The sequence below is a fragment of the Monodelphis domestica genome, chromosome 4, assembly GCF_027887165.1.
Source record: "Monodelphis domestica isolate mMonDom1 chromosome 4, mMonDom1.pri, whole genome shotgun sequence".
Taxonomy (NCBI): Eukaryota; Metazoa; Chordata; class Mammalia; order Didelphimorphia; family Didelphidae; genus Monodelphis; species Monodelphis domestica.
Genome location: NC_077230.1, coordinates 424,356,772 through 424,383,523, shown reverse-complemented (window position 1 = coordinate 424,383,523; position 26,752 = coordinate 424,356,772). Strand labels below are relative to the sequence as shown.

The following is a 26,752-nucleotide window of genomic DNA, read 5'->3' as shown; positions in this document are numbered from 1 at the left end:
TTCCAATGGATACTAAAGGCTGGTTCTGGCCCAGGTGTGATTCTTGGGATACAAAAGGTGAGACTACCTAAAACAAAGAGGGTCCTTAGCATATGCTTAGTCTCACCCAACTAGGATTGTAATTCCCGTGAGGCTTCCCTACTCAGTCTGAAACTGCCAATCTGGGATACCCTTTAGGGTGAATTCCTAGGGGAAAAGGGAACAAGTACAAACTTTGGGGTCTCCAACCTATAAGCTAGTCCTAAAACTTGGGGTTCACCAGATCCCAATAGGCCACAAGTTTGGTATTGCTAGATTCCATGTTGACACCACCCCCCCCCCTTTTGGTCAAGACCAGACATCGCTGACCACATAAACCAACAAATGGGAATGCTACGTGGGGTTGGACTGTCATCACTAATGGTGGGAAAGCTTTCCGGTACAGGTACAGGCATTTGGTATTTGGGGGCATTCTCCTATGTCTCCAGCCCATTGACATTTGAGCCAGAAAGGTAGGCAATCTGCCTTTGGCAAAAACTAACAATCAAAACACTTAAGACTTTCCAAAGTCTTAAGTCTTTCACATCCTGTGGGTCCTAATATGATGCCTTCTGCCTCCTCTCAGGCACACTCCATTACAGCTTCACTGCTGCTGCAAGAGAAATCCATAAACATATTCTCTAACAGGACTTGATCAATTCCCAATATACTTACTATAAAGATTATCCTGGCTGCTAACCTTAATCTGCAATTCCATATTATTAATACTATTAATGTCTATTCTACCCCAATTATAAAATTATGTAAACTACAAACAATCAGAAAGATTGCAATGCTCCCAACTATAGAAGTATAAAGGTAAAAATAAAATCCACATCACAGGTTATTCAGGACTTTGTAAACCTGAAAGTGGCCCTACCTCCTGTTTGTAGCCAAAAATTAAAATATCATCCAGCATTAAGCAAAATTCAAATTTCAAAATTTCAAAATTGAAATTAACTCCAAAAATTCTCAAGATTAAAAATGCTTCTAATTTTCCTTAATTTTAAAACCTCTCCCACATCTCACACCCACCCCTTTGGGGTGGTTGAGATGCTAGGGATTTTGAAACAGTTTTTATTAACCTTTAACTGCTTAACAGCCATAACCATGTGCTTAAACAACTTGGGCTTTTTACTTTTATTAACTATTACCTAGTATGAAAAAAAAATAATGTTGCAACTTTGTCAGCTAATGTAAAGTCTGTAGATTAAATTTTTTTGTTAAAATAATTCTCCTAATTTGAGTTCTAGCCTTAACTAAATTAGTTTTGGGTACACATTTCATTTTCCAGAGTATTTATTCAATGGCAATGAGGACTCATTTATCATTGAACTTCTGCCTAAATATATAGGTGAATGGATTAGCATTACTAGTCACAAAGGCTTTCTCTAATTTCATTGTTTCCTGCCTTAAGGCTTCAAAATGTATAAACTTTACTGTGTCAACATGGAATCTGGAAGTCCCCAGTTTATTTAGTTGGGAGGTAGAAACCCCAGTGTTTTGACCTTGTCACAGGAGAGTTTTACCCCTGAGGGAAGGTCCTACTTCACCAGACAATAGATATCCTGGTAGTTTGGGTGGGAAGTATCTCTTTTGTCCCAATGGTTTCTCCCCCTAGGCTATAGTTCTTTACCAAGGTGGCCTAGCCCTGGGCTGAATCTTTCCCTTTTGTGTCCATTGTCAAGCATCAGTCCCTCACAGTTACTCCTGTCTGGAACCCCTCATTTTCCTTTCTTACCTAGTAAAGTCAATCAACTGACCCTCTCACCCTAAGACCCCAGGTCATCTAGAAAGGTATTTAAGCTCCCCAAATTTAATGGCTTCTCAGAATTATCATTCTCCTACATTTGGCATTCCCAGGGGTCAGTGACCATGTATTGTGAACCATAAATGTCATATTTCATGTCTGCTATTATCTGTGCAATTTCACTCTCTACCTCAATTCGAGACTTTGGTTTTGTACTTAAGTTGCTTACCTTTGTGATGTGGAAATAACTTTAAAAGACTATACACACACACACACACACACACACACACACACACACACACACACACACACACACATATATATATATTAATTTAAGGTCACCAAGGAATTCAGCTATGTAATTCCTAAATGAAAACTCAAGTCAGCAGTCAACCTTTTATGGAGTTTTTAATTACAAACAGGAGGAAGAAAGGTATTAGAGAGAGGGGGGGGAGAAGGGAATAGGGCTTAAATACCCACTCTGCTTAGGCTGGGCCAAAGGCTCAAGGCCTTGGATAGCTGAGGCAAAGAAACAAGATCAGTCCCTATTACTCATGTGACCAAAATGGAGAAAAAGTCTGAGGGCCTCCACTCCAAGCACCAGGCTCCAACCACCACACTCTCCTCCACCCAGGAAGTCCCAGGACTCCTGAGCTCTCCTCTACCTCACTTACTGTGTCTCACCTGTGCCAATGGTGGCTCTAGATTAACCCAGGACTGCCCAGAGGTCTGTTCCCTTTGCACATGTCTATTGAAGGCCATATTCTCAAATAATTAAATCTTGAGATTTGCTGCAGCCCTTTCTAAATCCTGTTACCTTGAGTAGGGTGGAGATTGTAGTTTCCAAGACCTGATTCTGTCATTCCAAGTATCTCTATTGTTATTGATCAGGAAATAGCCAAATCTCATCCTCTAAAGAATGGTTTGAACAGGGTTGAGTAGTTTTGAAATTCATACCTTGGCATCACCCTTTTTTCACTTTATGCTTATGCCCTTATGTTTCCTCCCTGGGGTACTTCCCAAATTCATCTCATTTTCACTAGATAATGCTAGATTCTGGAATCATACGGTATAATGCTTATTTCTACTACAACTTCTGAATACCGGGATTTTGCTCCAGAAGCTATTGCTGCTTCCATGGATTTCAGGTCTGGGGTCTCCTGGTCTCTAAGTCTGCAGTGAGAGCAACACTGCTTGATATTAGAGTCCTGTCTCCCATAGTTTTTATTATTATATACTTTTCCCGATAATATACATTTTGACCTTCCCATCTCTCTCATTTTCGCCCTGTTCATAACAATGCTTCAACGAGCAGTTTCTTACTATGTGTCCTCGACGAGAGCACAAAAAAAAAAAACAAGTCCTGGTATCTCTTTGCACCTTTTGTTGACTTTGGGGTGTCTGTCTATACTGTGTGGTTTGTCTGCTAAATGTCTTAATTGTTTTTAACCTCCTCTAATTCTTTCTGCCTTAACATTCCAGAGGTCTCTTGGGAGCTTTTTCTTTATATCATTTTCTTTTTCTTGATCTACTTAGTTATCATGAAGATAGGTGACAATGTCTCTAAATTCATTAAGTGAGATGGTGTCAAACTTAGGGCAATAGTTCCTGAAGAAATCCCTCAAGTGCTTTTCACAACCCTTGAGAAATTGTCTCCTCACATGTGTTTCTGATTCTTTTGAATCAGGGCTAAAACCTAACAGTCCTTCAGTTTTTTTGATAAGGTGACCATGGCATTTTCTTAGATAAGTCATTGATCTTGGATTAGGAAAATCCAGATCCTCAAAAACTTCTGGCCAGCTCATAAGTGAAGAATCTTTTCTAGTTTGCTCAATAAAATTTTTATGTTCCTGGGGTGTAAAAAGTTCAGATAAAATAATTTCTACATCCTCAAAATCTGATTCATAGAGGCAAAATGCTTTCTTTAGTTCTTTAATTGTGAGATGAAGCATACGTTTACATAAAGACTCTAAGTCATGGGTGGTGAATGACTTATGAACCTTTGCATGTAAAATGCCAATTATCAATAACCTTAGCTATATCACACAAAGGCATAATCTTTTGAGCCTTTGATGCATTTGCAAGATTGTTAGCAGATGCATTAGTTGGTGCCTTTATGTTATTAGCGATGTCATTTCCCTGTACTGCACATAATGGTGTCCCAGTATTAGTAACTACATTGTCCTTATTAGTCTGTCCTGTCACATCCCCAGACTCCACGTCGGTTCCCTTCCCCATGCCTTGTTTTCTCTGAATGTAATCCTGGCACATCTCAGTTATAATAGGGATCTGACCAAGGAAAGCCTGTAATCCATCATCTATGACTAGAGCATGTACAGTTTTCTTTGGGAAGATCAGGTTGGCACCAGCTTTGATATTTTTTATGATGTTAGTCACTACCGCAAACACAAAGTAGATGTAGAGTATGGTTTGCCACAGGTAATTTACATCTAGATAATTTATTGGCAACTGTGTCCATCCCATAGTCATATTTGCTAATGTCCCCAGAACATTGTCTATCATCCCTGCCACTGTACTATAAATGATACAGTAGCCCCAGTAAATGGCAATTATTCCTAGCACAGAAGACCAAAGTATTAGTTGTAACGTGTTTCCCATTAGATCTTTTCTAGGCTCTAACTTCTAGGAGTTAACAGTTAGAAAATGGTTATTGTCCCTGCAAGCTTTGCTTCTTGCTAGATAGGATCCAAGAGGGCTAGATCCTATTGCTGAAAGCCCTAGTACAGTGTCCCTTTTTACTACATACTCTCTCCCCCAGTTTTGTAACTAGCAGACCAGAGTGGCAGTTGGTAACTGACTTGTTTCCCCTCCCCCCACCTCAAGGAATCAAGATGTTTTTGATCCTTTGTGGAAACTGCTAGGCAGAGTCAGTGACAAAAGCTGCTAGTGTCAGGAGTTGTAATTGACAATAACTTCACAACTGACAGTTGATGACAGTTGGTGACAGTCACTAAAGTTTTTTTTAAATGGGGTCCTTTCAAATCCGGGGTGCCAACTGTATTAAAAAAAGATAAATGAGGGAAGTTTTGTACCCCCAAGGGAAAGCTTAGACTTTCAGTATGGAGAGGGGGAAAGAGAGGAGAACCCCTCCTTCCACAAAGTGGGGTTCAGGGAGATAGCAGATGTAATGGGTTGGCTCAGAGAGAGGAGAGGGGGTTTGAAGATTTCCCTTCTGCCTTCTCTCCTTAGCTAAAGCTGCTCTCCCCAATTAACTCTTATCCCTCTTGCCCCCCCCCACTACTCGAGACCAAAAGGTCTCCCCTTGATTCATTCACTCCACTTGATTCATTCAGCTTGGGGAACAGATAACTTTTAATATTAACTCAATCAGATAATACAAAAGAAATAATGAACATGGAAGAATGGAAAAAAGGAAAGTGGGGAAAGGGGGTCCCTGTCTCGACCCCCTATCTAAACCCTTTTCCTCCCTCCTTGAGTTTGGGGGAACTCAGGTCTTGGCAGCCTTATCCCCCTGAGAGAAAGTCAGGTTGACTCACCCCTGGGCAACAGGAGCGGAAGTAAAGTCTGCTCAAGTTTCTCTTCAGAAAGTCCCTTCCAGGGGCAGCTGGGTAGCTCAGTGGATTGAGAAAAAGGCCTAGAAATGGAAGGTCCTAGGTTCAAATCTGGCCTCAGCCACTTCCTAGTTGTGTGACCCTGGGCAAGTCACTTGACCCCCATTGCCTAGCCCTTACCACTCTTCTGCCTTGGAGCCAATACACAGTATTGACTCCAAGATGGAAGGTAAGGGTTTAAAAAAAAAAAAGAAAGTCCCTTCAATAGGGAAGTGTTGGGGGGAAAGATTTCCAGTCACCAGCAGGAAAAGTGGGTAACCCTCAGGAGAAAGTCTTTTTTCCCACCTTCTCTCTTTGACTTCTCGATATGGAGAGACCCTCACTGTTCTCCAAGCCAGAGTCTTCTCTCCTCAGGATTCCACTCCTGGGGCCCCTCCCCTGTTGAGGTGATCAATTTCACATATTCTTCAGCCTGGCACTTTTTCTCTAGTGGCAGCCTCTGTCACATTCCCCAAGGTGCTCAGCACTGGTGGAATTTGAGCTCCCAGGACTGGCAAAGGCCACCGCTGTTCCTGGCTTAACAGGTTTCAGTGGGGACATGTGAATCCAGTGCTTCTTCCCAGGCACTTTTACTGCCCTGGGGGAGGTGGGAATTATTACGTGGGGTCCACTGTGGTTCGAGGGCCCCTGCCAGGATTTTCTGGAGCCACACAAGATCCCTTAATTCATCTGTAAAAGGGTGCAGGTTACATTCAGTGGGCTGCATGGACAGTATGGTTAGTGGCTTGTTCAAAGCTTTCAGGGAAGAGAAAAGATATTGATTATCATATCTGGCCAGTTTGTCTAACTCTAGTTTAGGGAGGATGGGAGGAGGACCACTGAACATAATCTCAATGAAGTAATACCATGTACACAGGAGGTGCAACGAACCCTCAGGAGGGCACAAAGGAGGAGGCTATATTGCCCACCTCTGCTCCCTTGACTTAGTGTCAGGTAAGGTTATATAGTGAGAGCAAAAGAATTTTCCTGCTTATAGTCTGCCCTAAAACTTGTACACTATGGGGGTACAGTTTACCATGCTGTCCCCCTCCTTCAAATATCTCAGGTAACAGGGACAATGGTTCCACTCTTCTGTAGCTTCTTCATAGCTGATAAGGGGTGTAGAATCCCTGGGATGAGGAGGGAAGGGTTGTGGGCCCAGGGTCATCAGGGTCAGGTCTGCAGCGAGTGCTTAGGTCCTGAAGGCTAGGAGACCTGAAAGACGTGTCCAATGACTGGTACCCTTACCGGCAGACAGCTCAAGAAGGAGAGAGTCAGTCCCAAAAGCAGATGTATAGAAACCCAGTCTGGGGCAAAAAGCAAAACCAAAAACTAGAGCAACAGATATAGACAGAGAGAATTAGTACAATAGAAATGGATGTTAAACATTAACAATTGGATATCAGAGCCAACAGACATCATTTCTAGAAATCATCCTCTGATAGTAATCGATTTTCTTTAGGAAATTTAATTCCCAAGTTTTGTTTGCAGAATTGTCATGTGATGTTTCTGTTAAAGAATATTCCTTTGCCAAGCCCACATTTACATAGCAGCGATAACCACCTGAGTAACAGGATTTCAAAGATGAATTTCTTTACCCTAGATCCTGAAGGAAATCCAGAAAACTATGAGTTATTTATGAACTTAAGATCTAAACTTCAATTTAGCATAAATAACTTGCTGCCTATTTCTCAAAGTATGTTCCCTAACTGCTGGGAGCCATCAGGCCACAGCACCTTGTCAGAGTTATGTGTGATAGCTAAGGAGGCCACAGAGTGGCCCTTGGCAAGATGTGATTGCCCACTCAGTCCCCCTTGCATGACCTCTCTTATCAATGCCCCTTACCTATGAATTGACATGATTACTATTCCCCCTAGTCTCAAAAGGAATAATGCAAGAGCAAAATACCTGTGCCCTAATTCCCCAAAACATCACCAAAAGAGCAGAACCTCAAACCCTATCCCAAAAGACTATCATGGGTTAACTTTTACTTAGGTATATAATCCCCAGTGAAACTGAAGCTACAGGCCAAATCCAAAACTTTCCCACTCACTGGAACTTATTCTCATGAAGCCAGCACACAAATCAATCATAGAGGCCCATACAATAAGTACAAGTACATATGCCTCAATGACTCGATTTCACAAACCAGTAACTCAGGAACTCCCTAATAAGAACCCTGAGAAATGACCAGTCTAATATTAAATTTGAATTATGTTCCCAGTACCCCTCAATTTCATTGATATGATTGTTGAATTGTCTTTTAAGAACTGTTGATTAATTATTCCATTTTATTAAAAGTAATAAGTAATTCTTGATTGTTTGTAAGCTCAAAACTTCTCACAGGGTAATGAGAAAATTAAGCCACTTGTGACCAAATCATTTATCTTGTGTGCAACCTTTTATTCTGTCTGTAATCACAATACAAAAATATAGAATGTTAATCAAGTGATTTGTTACAAGTTAATGTATCACTTTTCCAATTATCTCTCTTTGAACAGGTGTGTTAGGTAATGTATCTGTGTGCCAAGAAAATGGGTATAAAAATAAACCCCAGGCCTGGGAATTGTGGAGCAGCTATCAGTCTTCCATTTGTTATTTTTTTGACTGATCCTTCACCACCTGTAGGGAAACCCTGGAGTCGAGAGGAAGGGTGGACTTCACCCATGACACCTAACAATTTGGTAAATTTGAATTATTAAACTGATAGGTAGTTTGGGTAAATGGAAAGTTTTATTTTTAGAATTTGCATTATGTGCTAAATATGGGAACTTGTCACTAAAGAGAAGACAGATGGGGAAAACATTTCCTCATGTACCAAGGGACACATAGTGAGGGCTTCATGTACAGTCCAAAGCTATCATTGACTCATGCCATCATTGTGTCACTCATGTCAGATAATTTTAGGGTTGTGACTTTAAATCTAGATTTAAATCGTCACCAAATAAAATACCCAAGTCAGTCTGGAAATTTATGGTAATTTAATTAATATAGAGGGAGGGGATTTAAGGAGAAGGAGGAAAGAGGATATAGGATTTCTCCTACCTGGCCTATGCAAGGGTGAGTTTTAAACTCCCTACCTCTAGGTCTCTGAAGAAGATTAGAGGCTTCTGAGAGGAAAAAGTTGGAAAGTAAAGGAGGAAAATTCAGCCATAAAGTCACCACCAAACCGGACAATAGCTTATAGCCATGCTAAGATGCCAAAAGGCTCAGCAGGGCAGCTCTCAGCTAACTCTCCACTGCCAATCAGTGAAAGAGAGAGAGAGAAAGCCTTGAGGGACGAAAAATCTCAAATATATAGACCTTTCATTCTTGTGTCTCCTCCTCTAAATTTTCACATCTACCAATCACATTAAAGGTTTTTTTTTTTTTTCCAGGATTGCCCATACTTTTAGTTCTCACTTTCTTTGATTTGATTATATCTTTAGAGTTATTTAACACTTCTTTGTTAAATTCACCTTTTGTGAGTTACTTGACCTTTTTGTGATTAATTTAACCTTTATAGTTACTTAACATCTTTTTGTATTAGATCTAAAAATAGACTTAGCTTAAAGTTCCAGCTTCACTGTAAGGTGAGAACTAAGTACCTTCATTGTTCAATCAGATTATAATTTTATCTTCCCCTAAAGTACAGTCTAAGTAGGGTGGAGTAATTTAGAGTTCCCAAGATATTCCTGATTTTGTTAAACTAAATATCTTCATTGTTACAAACAGGAAGTAGCTAAATCCAATCTTCACACTCATTAATGGATTAATGGCCTAGATGGTCAGAAAAGGTCCATTCCCAGGTGAGCCCAGAATGTGCCTCTTTAACCATCCCAGGGCATTCTCTGTCCTTTGTGTGCTTTGTCACCATTAGATCCCAAAGCCTTCTTTTACCTTAAGAAATAAGTATTACCCATTATAGCTCAGAGAAATTCTGCTGATCAGCAGTCCAAAAAAAAAATTTCCATACCCTCAAAAAAAGGCTGATCACTCAGTTATTCTTACATATTTGGGCAATAAGGAACAGGAGTACTGAATTGAGTAGCAAAATACAAATAAATAGTAAATATAAATCAGGGCTGCATCATCTCCTGGACCCAGGCCATCTCTTTTGACTAAGACAAGGCCATACAGGAATCTCTTCAGGGTATCTTTCCAGAGATATTCCAGAATCTTTTGTGATTTACCAACACCACATACAATAATTTTAAAAATTATTCCTAGGTTAGGGATCCAATTATAAAAGCTGAATATCTATCTGTTCACTTTCACACTTTCACCTTCCCCCCCACTTCCTTCTCTGAGTGCTTTTACTATCATAAAAATAACATTTCCTTTGGTGTCCCTGCAAGTGCTAATCAAAAACTCAAAAGAATCTTGATTTAAAGTGTTATGTCATCAAAACACTGTATTTTTAGCATAGAGATCATCAATTATCAATTTTAGGTCATATTAGAGCAATTCACAGAATAGTCATAAAATTGTGAGCAAGCGTTTGTCACACATACCATTTTCAAATCCCTGACTCTTCCTTGGCTACATCAACCAACGTCTGTGGGTCTCTCAAGTTATTTTACCAAAGTTCATGTGAGGTAACTCATCAATTACATATTACTTAATTTATCTTATTATTTGGGACCTTGAATGCTTGCATTAAGATTTTATAGCTTCAAACAAGCCATTCATTGGGACATGACTGGCAACTTTTATCCATTTGAACATCTTAAAACTTCTGAAGTATATAATTAAAATATACTCATCTTTAATTTTTATCACACAGTAGTTGTCAACCTCTTTGAGGTCATACACATTTATTGTTTTGCTAGTTTAGTCCCTGAGTGTCGATGTGAAACAATTATGAGCACTTCTTTCTCCCTCCTGTGTTTGAGGAAGGGGTTAATAGCTTGTAAGCAATTTACCCTAAGGCTTGTTGGTTTGATTTGGGGTTTTATTACTTAACAACTTGTCATGTATCCCTCTTTAACAAGTGGACTTACAATTTAAAATTTTGAATGTATCAAACCCTTCATAATAATTTACTCCCAGTGGAGGTTAGTTTGAACTCCACACTTCCAAATAACATTGATTAAGTCCTTTAGTGATCTTTCATTATTTAAACAAATTGAAGTTTGAAATATTTACCCTGACTCCTTTCAATCCTGTCTAAAGCAGAATAGAATCTCCAGTTTAGTTTCCTTATACCTCAAATATTGCTATATACCTGAGTAAATTCCATCAGCACTATTCTGAATTATAATTTGTGGTGGCTAATTCACACTAGTATTCACCCCTAGTATTTGTTTATTTTATTTTTAATTACTCTTATTTCTTCTGCCTTCTCCCCTTTACCATTATTGTAGGTAAAGGAAAGGTGTTACACTAAATTGCATGTAATCCTCATGTCAAGACCTTCTTGATTTCAGGGCTGGTCAATATTTTTCTTGTTAAGGGCATACAGTTTGCATATCACATATCTTTAACTTATTTAGGTAGAAAACACAATTCTCTTTATAATACAAATGTGTATATATATATATTTTGTATTCACTCATTACTTTCTGGCAATTTGTGTATAAATGCATGTTCATCTCTTGATCACAAAACCCTTCTTATACATTTCACACATTTCTTTAAAAAAAACAATTCATACAATCTTAATCAAATATAACACTGTTTAGAAATTCCCTCTTTAACAAAATACCAAATTCTTAGTAGTTGTATTATTAAATCCCATGCACAGATCAACCACTTTAAAAACTTCTTTTGTGTCATATGATTACATGTTGCTAGTTCTGACATAACATACATTAAAATAACATCTGACTTGAAAAATCCCAAGTTAAAATCCCAGAATAAGTTCTCCTCAACAGCATGATAACTTTTTCTGAATGACGTTGACATCCACAAAGTAGCCAGTATAATTTCTGTTCTTATGAAATAAACATTAAGGCTTGCTATTAATCACATGTAGACAACTCCAATTCATTGAAACCATTATGCATTGCAAGGTTTAACAAAACAAACTTCTAACCATGAGGTTTTGTGCTCAATAAAATCTGGCTAACATTTCACATTTAACAAGCAGTTACCACAATAAATGAAATTACATTGTACCATATGGATGCTGATATTTTCAGTCATAAAGGTCTGTGGAAGAAAAAGGGGGCATAGACCAGGGATAGCTGTAAATCCTCACCAGTACTAGGGCCCTCCTGGCATAAGAGCAGTTGGGAAGGGCAGGGCAATATTTTCTTCTGGTCAGATAGCCCCAGGGTGTAGGGAACAAGCATTCTTCTCTTCAGTCTGGCTTAACTCCTGGGCAGAGTGGCAGGGGGTGTCCCACTGAGTATAGGATGAGGTGGTCACTGCATGGACCTCTGTAGGGAGTGGGAGGTAAAGAGGGTGTAATGGGGGTGCCTATGGGGATGGCAGGGAGTACTGGGAAGGGAACATGGATGGTGGAGAGGGCACAGGAGAAGGTGGGAAGGGAAGGGAGGTTTCCCTCATGATATAGGGGGTTGGCTCCTCAGGGTCTCCCTGGAGCACAGGGGGGTAGTAGGAGTAGGAGTGCCCCCTCCTCAGGATAGGGAGTTGGTTAGCAGAGCAGCCTCTGTTTTAACAGGGTAATTTGGCCCTAAAAGGCAACTTTTCGATTTCTTTGGGGTGTCAGTAAACAAATCAATCCAAGCATCTGTGCAGGGGATCTGATCAGGTTGACCTGGTGTTCCATACACCTTTCTTCAGACCATGTAGGCCATGGAGAAATTTTCAATCCCCTCTGAAGGCCATTTAACCCCAAATATGGACTACTCCAAATCACACAAGGTGCGGAGGGCACCAGGGGAAACTCAAATTTCATAATCAGCTGCTGTCTTCTTAAACAGCTGAAAATTCTTAAGAATTCATATTAGTGTGGTCTGAGAGTCTGACAATGAGGACTGACAGATTGTAACAAACAAACTACACAAATATGCCTGTGAACCCAAAGGGTTCCCTGCGATTCCAAGAGATATATCTTCTTGAAATCGGGCTCTGGACTTAGCGCTGCATATGACAGTCTACTAGACTTGATTAGATCCAGATTTCCAGAACAGAACAGACCATTGGAGTGAAAACATATCTCCTAGGCAAGTACCAGCCCTCCTAGGTACAAGAGCTTTGGAGCTCTGAGAGTAGAACCAGAGCTCCCAGGTACAAAGCCTTGGGAGTGAAAACAGCACTCTCAGAATAGCAGTGGTTCTCAACTTTTCTAATGCGTGACCCTGCAATACAGTTCCTCATGTCGCGGTGACCCCAAACCAAAAAATCATTTTGGTGGCTACTTCAAAACTGTAATTTTGCTACAGTTATGATTCGGAATGTAAATACCTGATATGCATTATGTATTCTCCTTGCTACAAATGGAGAGGTTGAGAACCGCTGCCCTAGAGCAATACGATACCAGCATTCCAGATTAACCTAAAGGTGAACCAGAGCATAGCTCTAGAGCATGACAAATTACCAGAACAGATAGTTAGATGGTTTCAATACTTATCAAAATTTGTTCAGGATCTCAAACACCAGAACCAAGGGCAGGACAGAGAAGGCACCATTTGCTTCCTTGGATTTCTGATCCAATCCCTCTCAGGAGTTGGAAAACACATACTCTCCAAGTCCACACTCAGAAACACCCCCAAGACTCCTTCACAGGGCCCTGCTTAGCAAATGCTGCCCACATATGATTTGGGTTATATTTTCAAATGTAACTATTTCACTTCCATTACATTGATTATGATTAATTTTATCAAATGTATTTTCAGCTCTATCTTCTTTTAGATTTGAAATTTCCAAATTATTTACTGTAGGATGAAAAAGTTCAGCTTCTGGGTTCAAGCTAGATATTTTTTCTAAGGAAGTCTGTACCATATAGCTTTTTGAAGCTTTAACAGGTTCATGTGGGGTTTTCTGATTGTCTGTGAACTTTTAAAAGTTTTTTATAGCTCCTGTAACATTGACTGTGTGACAAGGAAATCGCTTTTAAAAGACTGATATATATTAATTTAAGGTCGCCAAGGAATTCAGCTATGTAATTCCTAAATGAAAACTCAAGTCAGCCGTCAACCTTTTATGGAGTTTTAATTACAAACAGGAGGAAGAAAGGAATTAGAGATAGAGAGATAGAGGTAGAGAGAAAGGGAAGAGAAGGGAATAGGGCTTAAATACCCCTTCTGTTTAGGCTGGGCCAAATGGCCCAAGCCCTTAGATAGCTGGGGCTAAGAAAGGAGATCAGTCCCTATTACTCACGTGACCAAAATGGAGAAACAGTCTCAGAGCCCCCACCTTCAGCTTCCTTCAGAGCAAGCTTCTCAGAGCACACCGCAACCACTCCGACAAACTCCTAAAACCCCCCTGAGTCTTCAGACCCCTTCTCTCTTTAAGGAAACCATCCAAGTTGCCTCCCCTCAGTTCTCCCATCTACCAATCACTGTCCATCAATTTCCCTGTGCCAATGGAGGCTCTAGCTTAACCCAGGACCACCCAGAGGTCTCTGGCTTTGCACATGTCTGTTGAAGGTCATATTTTCAAATAATTAAATCTTTGATCCTTTGCTACAGCCCTTCCTAAATCCTGTTACCCTGAGTAGGATAGAGATTGGAATAATTAAATTTTGATCTATGCTGCAGCCCTTCCTCAATCCTGTTAGGACTGAGTAGGGTGGAGATTGATTCCAAGTATCTCCATTGTATCAATTCTAAAATCAATCATGACTCAAAGAAATTCCTGTTCTATGCTTAAGCATAGGTCAAAGTCCTTTCCATTGTTCAGCAAAAGGTTTCTGTCCTAAAGTAATCTTAAGAAGGGAGGAGGGGGAAACTCTCATGCCAATGGGGTTCACATTCCAATAGCCAAGACCCACTATCAATAGGAAATTTTTCAAGTATGAAATTTCCCAATGGTGAAATTTCCAACATTTATAAGTCTAAGAAATTTTGAGGTTTACATCTGCAATAGTAACCTTAGTCTGCATTTCCCTATAATTTTGTTGTAAGGGAATTGAAATTTTGTTTCACTATTCCTTTCAACAACTTCTGATCATGTTTATGTGAGTTTCTAGGAATTCTTTTTGTCCTAAATTCAATCCTTGTGCCCAATCTGCACTGATAAAAGTTTTATAAATATGTTTTTGTTTTCTGTTTTTTTTTTCATGACTGGTTACTATGCCCCTTCTGTCCGAGTTTCTAATATTAGCTTGCATTGATGCAATGAGATTTTTAATCTCTTTATCTAACTCATGTACTTGTCTCTTCTTTTCACTCAATATTTGGTTTGATTTGTCACCATCATTTCTCAAAGACCCAGTAAATTCAATTTTCTGTTTCACTCTTGTATTTTCTTTTCTTTGTATTTGCTTCTGTTTCACTCCAGAAAATCCCTCATTGCTTGTCACATCCTGCAATACCTTTTTTTTTTTCTATCCCTTTGTACCACACTAAGTATCTTATGATCCTGGCTTCATAAATTCCCTTTTCCATGGGATACTATTTCTGCATACTTAGGTTTAGCTCCTGAATTTATAGCTAAACACATGGCTTCAATGTCTAAAGCTTCTTGATCTGTCCATAGATTGCAATGGTTACAGCAAGAGTTTGCCTTTGATTTATATGTCTTTCCCTGTGTACTTTTATTATTATTTGACTTACACTTTTTCTTTAAATAACAGACTTTATGAGGTATTGTTATTGTTAAATTTAGGGGTTGAGACTGAATATAATAATTATTGGTCGCCAAGGATTTTATTTATAAAATCCTAAATGAAACACTCAAGTCAGAATGGAGTTTTTATGATGATTTAATTACAACAGGGGGAAGAAATTATTAGAGGGAGAGAGAGAGAGAGGGAGAGAAGGAAAGGAGTTTAACTCAAAATCTCTCTGGCTCAGGCTGAGCCAAGGTGGGAGTTTAAGGCCTTGGAGAGCCAAGGCAGAGAAGGGAGTCAGTCCTTATTACTCATGTGACCGATCTGAAGGAAAGCTGTCTGCAGGGCTCCTCCAAGCTTGAGCTCCAGGATCAAACTGGCATCTAGCCCGCTCCACAGGAAGTGATGAGAACTCCAGAGGCTGTTCCCTACCTCACTTCCCGTGCCTCACAAATGCCAATGGTGGCTCAAGCTTGGCTTAGGACAGCCCAGGGGGGCAGTTAGTGTTTTCGATTTGTCATTAGCTAGCACATGCCCCTGTAGTGTGCACGTGCACATTCCTGGGTGCTAGACCAAGCAAGATGGAGAGAATTTAAAAATCACAATCCCCCTGATGATGATTGGGGGACTAGTCTCCCAAATTGATCAATAAATATAAGTATCCTGCACCCCCAAAATTTCTAACTGCAGGTGTATACAAAATTTTACCCTCCAAGAGGAAAACTACAATAATTATAGATAAGGGGGAAATAGAGGAGAGAGAGAGACAGCAAAACGAATGTTTTTGCTGGGCGCATTGACAAAAGCCAATTAGAGGGCAGTTCCCTTTGGAAGAGTGTACATTCAAAATAATTGTTCAATCAACCTTCAGTTCAATCAACCACACCCAAATGTTCATTCTGGATCTTCCTGTAGTGTAAGGGTTTAGGTATTTTTCTGCAAACAGTTCATTCTCTGGATTTAGGAGTTAGCAAGCTTCTTCTCTGAAGATCTTTCTGAAACAAAAATTTAAATCTTGGATTTCATGAAAATACAATCCCCCCTGAAGAAGGTATTGTGTTAAGATTAAAATTTAGGCCAAACTGTGGCAGGTATTAGTTTCTCTCTGCTAGAAGTATTACATTTTTAGAGGTTTATTAAAGGTTAAGAATTTAAGAAAAATACAAGTAAGAAAAGCATGTGCCTAGGTGGGCTGAGAGGCCCATTCAATTTCACTTACATCATGAGAGACATGTCTGCTTGGAATCTGAAACAGGAAAGAGAGACAGCCATAGGTGGACACTCTAAATAATAATTTGTGATCTTGCACTCTGGGAGATTAGAGAGAATTCTGGGAGCTAGCAAGGACTTCTGGGCATTGGAGTCTGGGGTTCAGATCTCCATTTTTACATTTCTCTGTGTGATCCTATGGGAAAAAGGGTTTTTCCCAAAGGATCATGAAAGCATAATCAACCTAAAGATTACAATAGTTTGAGGATAAGAGGAAAGAGAAAAAACCCAAAAGCAATAATTGCTAGATACATTGACAAAAAGCCAGTTGGGGGTATTCCCCTTTGGCATGAATGTATAGATACAAATAAATATTCAATCAACCATACCCAAAGTTCATTCTTGATCTTCTTGTGCAGGTTGGGGTCTGGAGGCTTCTTCATGGTGTCTTCTCCAATAGTTCAGTTTATGGATTCAGAGAGGTAGCATCTTTCTTTACCTAAAATTCTTCTTAAAAGGAATTTAAACTTTGCAATTTAAATACTATTTTTACATTTCCATGTCTTCAGGGTGATAGAAAATACAGGATCATTTAGAGATGCATGGCTGAGGTATGAGTTATAGGAATCAATTTGTAAGAGAAATTAAAAAGACATCAGAAAAATCCAAATGAAAAAGAAAAATGTCTGGATGAAAATATAGACTATCAAAGTTTTATGTGTAAAAATTCCAAGTAAAGGAAAACAAATCTGTAACAGGTCCTTGAATCATGGCCCAATTAAAATGATCGAAGCAATGATACATTTACCCAGTCAGTAGCCAGGACTACAGAAAGTTACCACACAATGAAAGACAGAAAAAAGGAACCAGATTATAGGAGCCAGGTAGGAGCCAAGGTTTCGGATACTCATCTGTAAGTATTTTCAGAGTGAGTGTGGGCACAAGGAAAGCCTATGTTGTAACAATGTTAAACATAGTAACCTCAAGTCTTCACACTAGGTTCAAGACCTTTGCATTGGCCTAGAAGTGCATCAATCCATCCTGTATTGGCTTTTCTTTGGCCCTGTGCAATGGCTTTTGTGTGTATCTTATCCTGGAATCAGACCGAATTATTAAGTAAAGTCCCATAATTTTTTTAAACAATTAGTGGCATAATTTTTATAGTCTCAAGCTTTTAGGGCATGCATTGACATCATAGAAAATGTATTTTAAACTTATAGTACTGCAAAATCAAAAAGTTAAAGAAAATCTTAATGCTGGTGACATGTGCTTCAAATATAAAAAAGGAGAGGAAAAAATAAAAAAAAACTGAAATAGTATATTGCACATGCAAGAAAAATATAACAAAAGAGTTGTAAAAATTCAAAAATATAGCTTATAATCATTGACACACTGTGTCAGCTAAGAAAATATGGAATACAAAGCTTTCTCACCAAAAATGAGATCCATTTCCTCTTCATATCTGGCCATGATCCACTGTGAGTAGAAGCGAATGAATTGAACAAGGTAACATTTTTATTGTTAAAGAACAGTAGTACAAATATGTAGTTATCAATATCCCCAAAATTCTCAATAGCCCAATTAATTACAATAACAAACAAACACACTATCATATTTCACATAAGTTGCTGTATGACATTCCTTAAAAAACCTATGAACTGATCTATATTTGTCACAAGTTTTTACAAATGTAGCAAATCTTTCAAACTTGGCAGTGTATTTTTAAACAAATTAAAACTTATTTTGAGTTAAGAACATCATCAAGAAATCTAGATATCATTCTGGTGGAAGTAAAGTAGTGAGCTGAAGAGTATAAATGAGGGATGCTCCTTTTTGGAGGCATTTTAGGGGTACAAATGCCCTGGGTTTAACTTCCCAAGTTCCATTCACATATTTTGAAATGTGGGAAGGTTGGGGGTTATAATTGTATTTCATTTCAGCTACTAGAATAGGCCTTACCTCATGGTAGGGGCAGGCAAAAATGACCAGAGATTGTTAAGAAAATTCTAATAATCATGTTTAAAAAACCCTTAAAATCAATTGAGATATTTAGCACATTAAATTTTCCAAAGGTTGTTATACAATTTTAACCAATTCTGATGAAGTCTATTTATCCTCTATGTGACAAATTACAAAGTCAAAAATAGAAAGGCTATTTTCATATATGGGCTTAATTACAATGATATTTGTTCAATATTGTTATAAGGGGAAAGCAACAGAATATAACAGTAGTTAAAACTCAGTACATTAAAATGATTCAGTGTAACAGAATAGTATTGAATGCAGTAATATATGATCTCAAAATCACAAAGTTAAACCTTAAACAAAACAAACAGTAAAATTCAATAGAATACAGAGATTTTTATAAACCATTGTATTCTGAAATGCCTTAAAAATATAACCTCCAGTCTCTTTAAAGTTCCTTGGTTTATTTTTTATCCATTTAGATTCCTATTGTCAGAAGACAGGAGAATGCTTAAGCAATGGGGTTTAAATGACCCATCCAGGGCCACACAGCTGGGAAGTATCTGAGGTCAGATTTCAACTGAAGACCTCCCATATCTTGGCCTGGCTGGCAGTCCACTGAGACACCCAGCTGCCTCCCCAAAGTTGGTTAAAGAGTTCTAGGGAGCTGAAATTCTCTCCTGAATCTCAAGTGAGATAAATAAAAGGACCAGTGCATTCTTACAGTCCCATTACAGTTATCAATAAATGGCAGGTTCCCACAGTCTAAAGCTGTTTGGGTATGTATTAATATTATAGCAAGTGTATATATTTAAACTCATATTATTGTAGAATAAAAATTAATATTGATTGTATGTACCTTGAGTACATAGAAATGAGAAAAGGGAAAAATAAAATATTTTAATAAAAATAAAAGAAAAAAATAAAATAAGGAAAAAGAGAAAAGAGAAAAAAATTAATTGAGGAATTCAATATGTTAAAAAAAAAAAGCATCCACTTGTCAATGGATTATTATCTCCAATGCATGTATAGGATACAGTCAATCAGTTTCAATAGAAGATGCTCTCTTTACATGTGAGCAATGAATCCAAGAGTTCTTCTCTTGTAAACCTTAAAATTTCTTAGACTTATGAATGTTGGAAATTTCCCCATTTCCAACATTAGGTAGGGAGGGTCCTTCTCCTCCCTACCTGAGATTACTTTAGGACAGAAACCTTTTGCTGAACAATGGAAAGGGCTTGGACCTATGCTTAAGCATAGAACAGGAAGTTCTTTGAGTCATGATTGATTTTAGAATTGATACAATAGAGATACTTGGAATGACAGAACCAGGTCTTGGAAATTACAATCTACACCCTACTCCATCCTAACAGGATTTAGGAAGGGCTGCAGCATAGATCAAAATTTAATTATTCCAATCTCCACCCTACTCAGGGTAACAGGATTTAGGAAGGTCTGTAGCAAAGGATCAAGATTTAATTATTTGAGAATATGACCTTCAACAGACATGTGCAAAGCCACAGACCTCTGGACGGTCCTGGGTTAAGTTAGAGCCACCATTGGCACAGGGAAGACATGGACAGTGATTGGTAGATGTGAGAACTGAGGGGAGGGAACTTGGATGGTTTCCTTAAAAGATAGAGGGGTCTGAGGACGGAGAGGTGGTTGGTGGGAGAGTTTTTGCTCTGAGAGGTGGTGCTCTGAGAATCTGGCTCTGAAGGAAGCTGGAGGTGGAGGCCCCTGAGACTGTTTCTCCATTTTGGTCACGTGAGTGATAGGGACTGATCTCTTTTCTTTGCCTCAGCTATCTAAGGGCTTGGGCCTTTTGGCCCAGCCTAAACAGAAGGGGTATTTAAGCCCTATTCCCTTCTCTCCCCTTTCTCTCTCCCTCTCTCTCTCTCTATCTCTAATACCTTTCTTCCTCCTGTTTGTAATTAAACTCCATAAAAGGTTGACTGCTGACTTAAGTTTTCATTTAGGAATTACATAGCTGAATTCCTTGGCGACCTTAAATTAATATATATCAGTGCAATGTTCAGTTATGGGGGTGTATGTGTCAATTATCAAAAGAATAGAAAAATAATCAAAAACATAAGAAAAATTCAAAATGGGCCTTGTATAGGTCCAGTTTAAAGTACTTTCTATCCCACAAGTATGTAGGACAGGATGCAGTAATATTTCACTTAGCCATTTGTAGCCAAGACTACAGGAAGTTGCCATAATATAAGAAGAAAAGAATTAGAATTCTATTTTGATGGGGAAATGTCATTCCCTCATCTGATTTTTTTTTCTTCAGGGATACAGGGAGCCAGCATGATAGTCAAGCTTTGTACTTGTTTGAGTACTTCACAAAGAGTGTAGATACAAGGAAGTCCTACGACTTAAACATAAGCATCGCAACCTCGAGTCTCACTTTAATATTTCTTGTGTGCTCTATTGGCATTATTCAGGTTTAGTCTGTGCTCCTTGTTTTTATCCCTTTTCCTGGAATCAGACACAAACATTAATCACAGTCCTATAATATTTTATCAATAAATGGCAGGTTCCCATAGTTTAAAGCTTTTAGGCATATATTGATATTATAGCAAGAGTATATATATTAACTTGTATTACTGCAGGAAAAAAATAATATTAATATTAATTATGTGTACCTTCAATACAAAAAATGAGAAAAATTCAAATATTCTGATCAAAAAATAAAATAAAAGAAATAAGAAAAATAAGAAAAAAAATCAGTAAGTCAATATATTCTTGAAAAAACAGCATCCATTTGCCTATGGATTATTATCTCCAATTCATATGATAAGATATAATCACAATTCATATGATAGGATACAGTCAATCAGTCTCAGCAGAAGATGCTTTCTTCACATGTGAGCAGTGAATCCAAGAGTCTTTTTCTCCAATCTTTATAGATGTTGGAGTAGTTAATAATATTTGGAATGGTCCTTCCCATGAAGGCTGAGTTGCTCCAGTTCGCTTGAAATTCTTGATATAAACTTTATCTCCTGGGTTCAGGTCATGCAGAGAAAAGTCTAATGGTCCGACTTGTACTGCAGCTCTGGATTCATGAAGTTCACGTAGTTTGTGCTGTAACTCCTGTATATAGGAAGCAATAGTAATATCTCCCCCTAATAGCGATGTATAAGCCGGGGAGAAAGGCTTAGCCTGTATAGGCGGATGTCCAAAAAGCATCTCAAATGGTGAAATATGTAAGTCTCCTCTAGGCCTGCTTCTAAGATAAAATAGGGCCAAATGGAGAATTTCAGGCCATTTTAAATGGGTCTCAGTGCATAATTTGCCAATCATAGTCTTAAGTTCTTTGTTCATTCTTTCCTACTATTTGGAGTGGAGAAAATACTGAAAAAGGTTAATTAATATCAACAAAATCAATAAATCTAAGAAGAATCATCTTCATTATACTGGGAAGTTCCCTGGGGACCCTCCTGAAAGGCACCTCTCTGAGGTTCATTAGTACCTCGAGCATGTTTTGGACGAGCTCCATTTCTCATATATTGTTGATGAGTATTATCATTTTCTTCATTTGGAGAATTGTCATTATTTTCCCAATTCCTATTTCTATAATTCTGGTTTCTAAAGTTCTTATTTCTATATTCATTATAGTTATTTCCATAGTCATTATAATTTCTAGAATTCTGGTTTCTATAACCATTATCATCATTTCTATAGTTATTATTTCTAAAGCTATTATTAAACTGTGTATTCCTTCCAAACATCTTAAGAAAGGTTCTACATTCCATCATTTTGTGGCCCTTCTTCCCACAGAAGTGACAAGTAATGGATTGATAATTGGATTTCTGGAGAGGGGCAATTGGCATTGGTTCATTATCATGCCCACTTTCTAATTTAGTCATCCTATCTATTAAATATCTTATTTTTTCCTTCATTTCCTCCATGTCATCATTATTTTCTTCCTCCTTTTCTTTGTTTCCCTTTAAAACATATATAGCTGTTTTTTGCAATTCTTCAAGGTCCATATCTGACCATCTTGGGCATTGCGTTCTAAAATAATTCTTAATTGCTTTTCAAGAGTTATTTCTGGTTTTCTGTAGGAGAGGGAACGTGAGAAACTAGGATTGCAGGGGAAGGGTTTTGGGGATTAAATTCAGTCAAGATTTGCACTGCACGAGAGAAGCAGTCTGTTAACTGGGCTATAGGGAAGGTGTTTTCCATCTCTATTTCAGGGAAGGAAATTTCCTCATTCAAAGGTTCAGAAACAGGTCTGTTTCTGGTAGAGTGGGTATTTGCCAATTGATCCTGTAAGAAACTTTTTAGATCTTCTAATTGGGTTTGCATTTTATCCTCAATATTTTCTATTTTATCCTCAATTTTTTCTATTTCATCCTCAATATTTTCTATTTTATCCTCAATATTTTCTATTTTAGCCTCAATATTTTCTATTTTGTCCTCATTTTTTTTCTATTTTATCCTCAATTTTTTTAATTTTAGCATCTCTAAATATAGTATTGAAAATTGTCTTTTTATAACATGATTGTTCACAGCCCTCAAATCCTGTACAAATATATAGAGGTGCTTGCCATTGGGCCCCCTTTTTTAATGGGCAGGATGGTCATGTTGTATTCAGATTAACAAGGGATTATTATTCCCTGGTCAATTAATGAGTTTATTATGTAATGCCCTCTGTTGCCTCCTTTGAGAGAGGATACTGAGGAATGGAAGGAGGTGGGCTGGATTTAGTTTTAATTTGCACAGGAACAGCTGATTTAAGTAAGCCTACATCAGAAAAAGATGTGGCCCAAAGAGATTCTGGTATATCTGTAGGTATTTCAAAGTTGGGAGGCTCTTTTGCCTCCTGGCTCTCTGAGAGAAGTACAGGGAGTAAATTTAAGGATTCCTCAGGCACTTCCAAGGACATAGAGCCATCTGGGGCACACATTATTGTGGCTTGTAATTTACATAGTAAGTCTCTCCCCAGCAAGTTTGTGGGGGATCCAGGCATTAAAAGAAAAGAATGTTCAACATTTTGAGGTCCACGTATACCACGCGAGGAGAAAGTTTTGGGACCTTTAATAGTGTTCCTGATATACCTACTAAATTTAGAGAGCCAATAGAGTCACATTTTCCATCTGGTTTCCTTACCAAAACTGACCTACATGCCCCAGTGTCCAGAATACAATCATAGTATGAATTTCCCACCTTTGAAGTGACATGATGTTCCTTAGTATTTGGGGGAGAATGTATAGGGATTATTGGCATTAAAATATCAGGGTCTGGAAAATCAAAGGTTTCACTCTTTGATTCCAAGGCTCTCATCCCCCTTTACACCTTCATAAAAATGGTTGGGCAGTTTTTTGGGATCCCCCATGCTGTTGGGGGTTTTCACTCGGAGTATAGCATGGTCGAGCTCCATTTTTTATATATTGTTGTTGGGCATTGTTTTGGGTATTATCATTTTCCTCATTTGGAGCATTGTCATTGTTTTGTTTGGAATTATGGTTCCTAGAGTTATTATTCCTAAAGTTGTTATTATTTCTTTTTTTCCATAGATGGATCCTACAGGCCATCATCGCATGGCCTCTCTTCCCACAGAAAAGGCATGTTTATGATTTATCTGTTTATTCCTGCAAAGGGGCTATGGTCTCTCCCTTATTTTTCAATTGTCCCTTTAACATTTCAATTTCTTTTCTTAAGTCTTCCACTGACATCATATTGTGTGTCTCAGGTCTTTTTGCATGACCCTTATAGATATAGGTTGCTACTTTCCTCATTTCTTCGAGGTCCATAGAGTCCCATTCAGGACAGCTAGATTTAAAGTAGTCTTTTACCACTGAACACCAATTCTAAACAAATTTCCTGCGTATTTGTCTAATGTCCCTTTCTTTGGTCAAATCAAGGTCCATATATGTATTTCCTATGTCAATAAGTCTGTCAATAAATTGGGTCTCTATGGACCTCAAAGAACTGAGAAAAGTAGCAACCTATGTCTATAAGTATTGTGCAAAAAGACTTGTGACACACAATACATCAGTGGAAGACTTAAGAAAAGAAATTGAAATGTTAAAGGGACAACTGAAAAATAAGGGAGAGACCATAGCCCCTTTGCAGGAATACACAGATAAATCATTAACATGCCTTTTCTGTGGGAAGGGAGGCCATGTAATGATGGTCTGTAGGAGCCAGCTATGGAAAAAAAGAAATAACAACTTTAGTTATAATAAATCTAGGAACCATAATGCCAATCAAAACAATGACAATGTTCCAAATGAGGGAAATGATAATACCCAAAACAATGCCCAACAACAATATATAAAAAATGGAGCTGGCCCATGCTATACTCTGGGTGAATAACCCTAACAGCATGGGGAATCCCAAAAAACTGCCCAAGCATCTTTATGAATGTGTGAAAGAGGGATGAGGGCCTTGGAATCAAAGAATGAAACCTTTGATTTTCCAGACCCTGATATTTTAATGCCAAATCAGAAATGGCAAGATGTAGTGAGGAAGATGTGAATGGGCTTATCAGTCCTAGGCATGTGGGTTTTATTATTTTGTATCCTTGACTTCTAATAATCTTTAATAAATCTCATAAAATATAATACTTTTATTACTAGAGACTATTTTAACTTTTACAGTATCCAACCTTGTGGTATAGGAAACACTTTCCGGTTTCTCTCTGTCCTCTACTCTGTTGGTATGAGAGTCTAGAGTATATCTTAATAGTATGCAAGTTCTTAATTTCTTCTATTTCCTTTTGTTTCAATGATTCCTCTGTATTTTTCAGTTTTTGTTTTAATTCTGTCATTTCTTTTTGCTGATCATTATGGCTGTCCCACAAGTAAGATGCAACCTCGTGAAGTTCAGACAGATTCACCATGTCATACTTAAGGAAATAGTTTTTAAAGAATTTTTTTAGATGTGAAATGCAACACCAAAGGAATTGTTTCCTCACATGAGCCACAGACTCTTCTGAATCTTTCTCAATGCCCATGATTAACTCTGCTGTTTCTGAGAGGTGATCAATAAAATTAGAAAGATGTTCTTAACTCTCTTGAACTAGCTTATCAATCTTTCCCCATTCATTGGGCTTTGAACAGAACAACTTTATGGCCTGGAGAAGATCCTTCCTGCATTTTCTTTGATATGTCATGCATGCAGGATTTGAGAAATCAAAAATCTTCTCTATGCTTCTCAGTAGGCCATCTAGTTAAGGCGTTATCACTCCTTGTCCTCTCAGTGAATTGCCTATGCTCATGGGGGCTAAATAATTCAGACAGGAGAAATTATGCATCCTCAAAATTAGGCTAAAATATTTTCAACACCCTCTTAAATTCCTTATTATCGGTGGACTTGCTGACAAAATTTGGAAATCTACAGCATATGGAATTTAGTTCACGTGTTGAAAACTGTTTATGCACTTTGGAATGAAGCACTCCTGCATTGTCTAATATCTGTGCAATGTCTCTTAATGGAATTTTTTTTCAGCTTCATTGTTGCAATTGTTGCCCTTTTCTTTTCCATTTTCTTGAGCACCTGTCTTATTTTTTCCCTTTGCTTTCTTGTCCTTTCCTTTGTCATCTTTGTCCTTAAGCCCAGTATCTTCCTGCCCACTTCCAACCTTAACCTGGTCTAATCCCTGTTTTTTCAGAAACTCCTCACTCATTTTTCACTAGTTGTTCGAGGTTTGTATCAATAACCATGATCTGAGCTGCCTTCTTTGGTGTTATGAACTTTAAGATATTTCTTAGATAAGTAAAGGTCTATATGGCAGCCATTGTAAAAACATACATCTGGGTGAGGATATCATGGTGTCAGTGTTGAAAGGCATGTTCATCATGATAGACAGGATTGTAGCCAGCATGACCTCAGTTAAAATCTGGCCTCAGATATTTCCTAGCTATGTGACCCTGTGTAAGTCACTTAACCTTGTTTACCTAGTCCTTGCTCTTCCTTCTTAGAGTTTTTATTGTAAGAAAAAGTAAAACCTTTTTTTAAAATCAGAGTAGTAGGTATTTCTTACTCCCTGTCACTCCCGAGTGAATAGCAGAGTATGTGACTGCAGGAATGGAGAGATGTATAAATCAAAGGAATTTGTTGCTTCAAGCTGATCTGGGAGTCATTCTGACAATGAAATTGACAAAAAGGCAAAGAAGAAAAATCAAGCTCTTCCATAAAAACCCATAAAAAGCAAAAGACAGGAGAGAGTTCTAAAACACCAGCTTCATCCAAGCAAAGCAGCAACCGAGATGATCATATGTTCCAGATTGGAAAAATGAGATAAGTCATTGTATGGGACTTAAAAGGAAAAGTCCTAATTGATATTAGAGAATACTGGATGGATCAGGAAGGTGAAATGAAACCTGGTAGTAAATAAAGGTATTTTTAAAAATCCAGAACAATGGAGCCAGCTGAAAGAACACATTTCTGATATTGATGAGGCAGTAAGAAAACTGTAAAATCAGAGCCATATGAAACCTGTACTGATTTAGTTGTTTTAATTGGTATTTTTCCATTGTCTTTTGTTTTCTAAACTATTTGTTTTCCAAGCTATTGTATATTTGGACTAAAAAACAATTAGTACGATGAATCCTTTTATTT

At 38.1% G+C, this 26,752-nt stretch overlaps 1 protein-coding gene and 1 pseudogene across 1 annotated transcript in view; both read left to right on the top strand.

Annotated features, from left to right (window-relative positions):
* Nucleotides 1-26,752, top strand: part of LOC103092368 (uncharacterized) — a 1,666,349-nt gene that overhangs the window by 1,576,965 nt on the left and 62,632 nt on the right. The window lies entirely within an intron of this gene.
* LOC130458743 (activated RNA polymerase II transcriptional coactivator p15-like) overlaps nucleotides 1-26,752 on the top strand; it is a 30,381-nt pseudogene extending 3,629 nt beyond the window's left edge.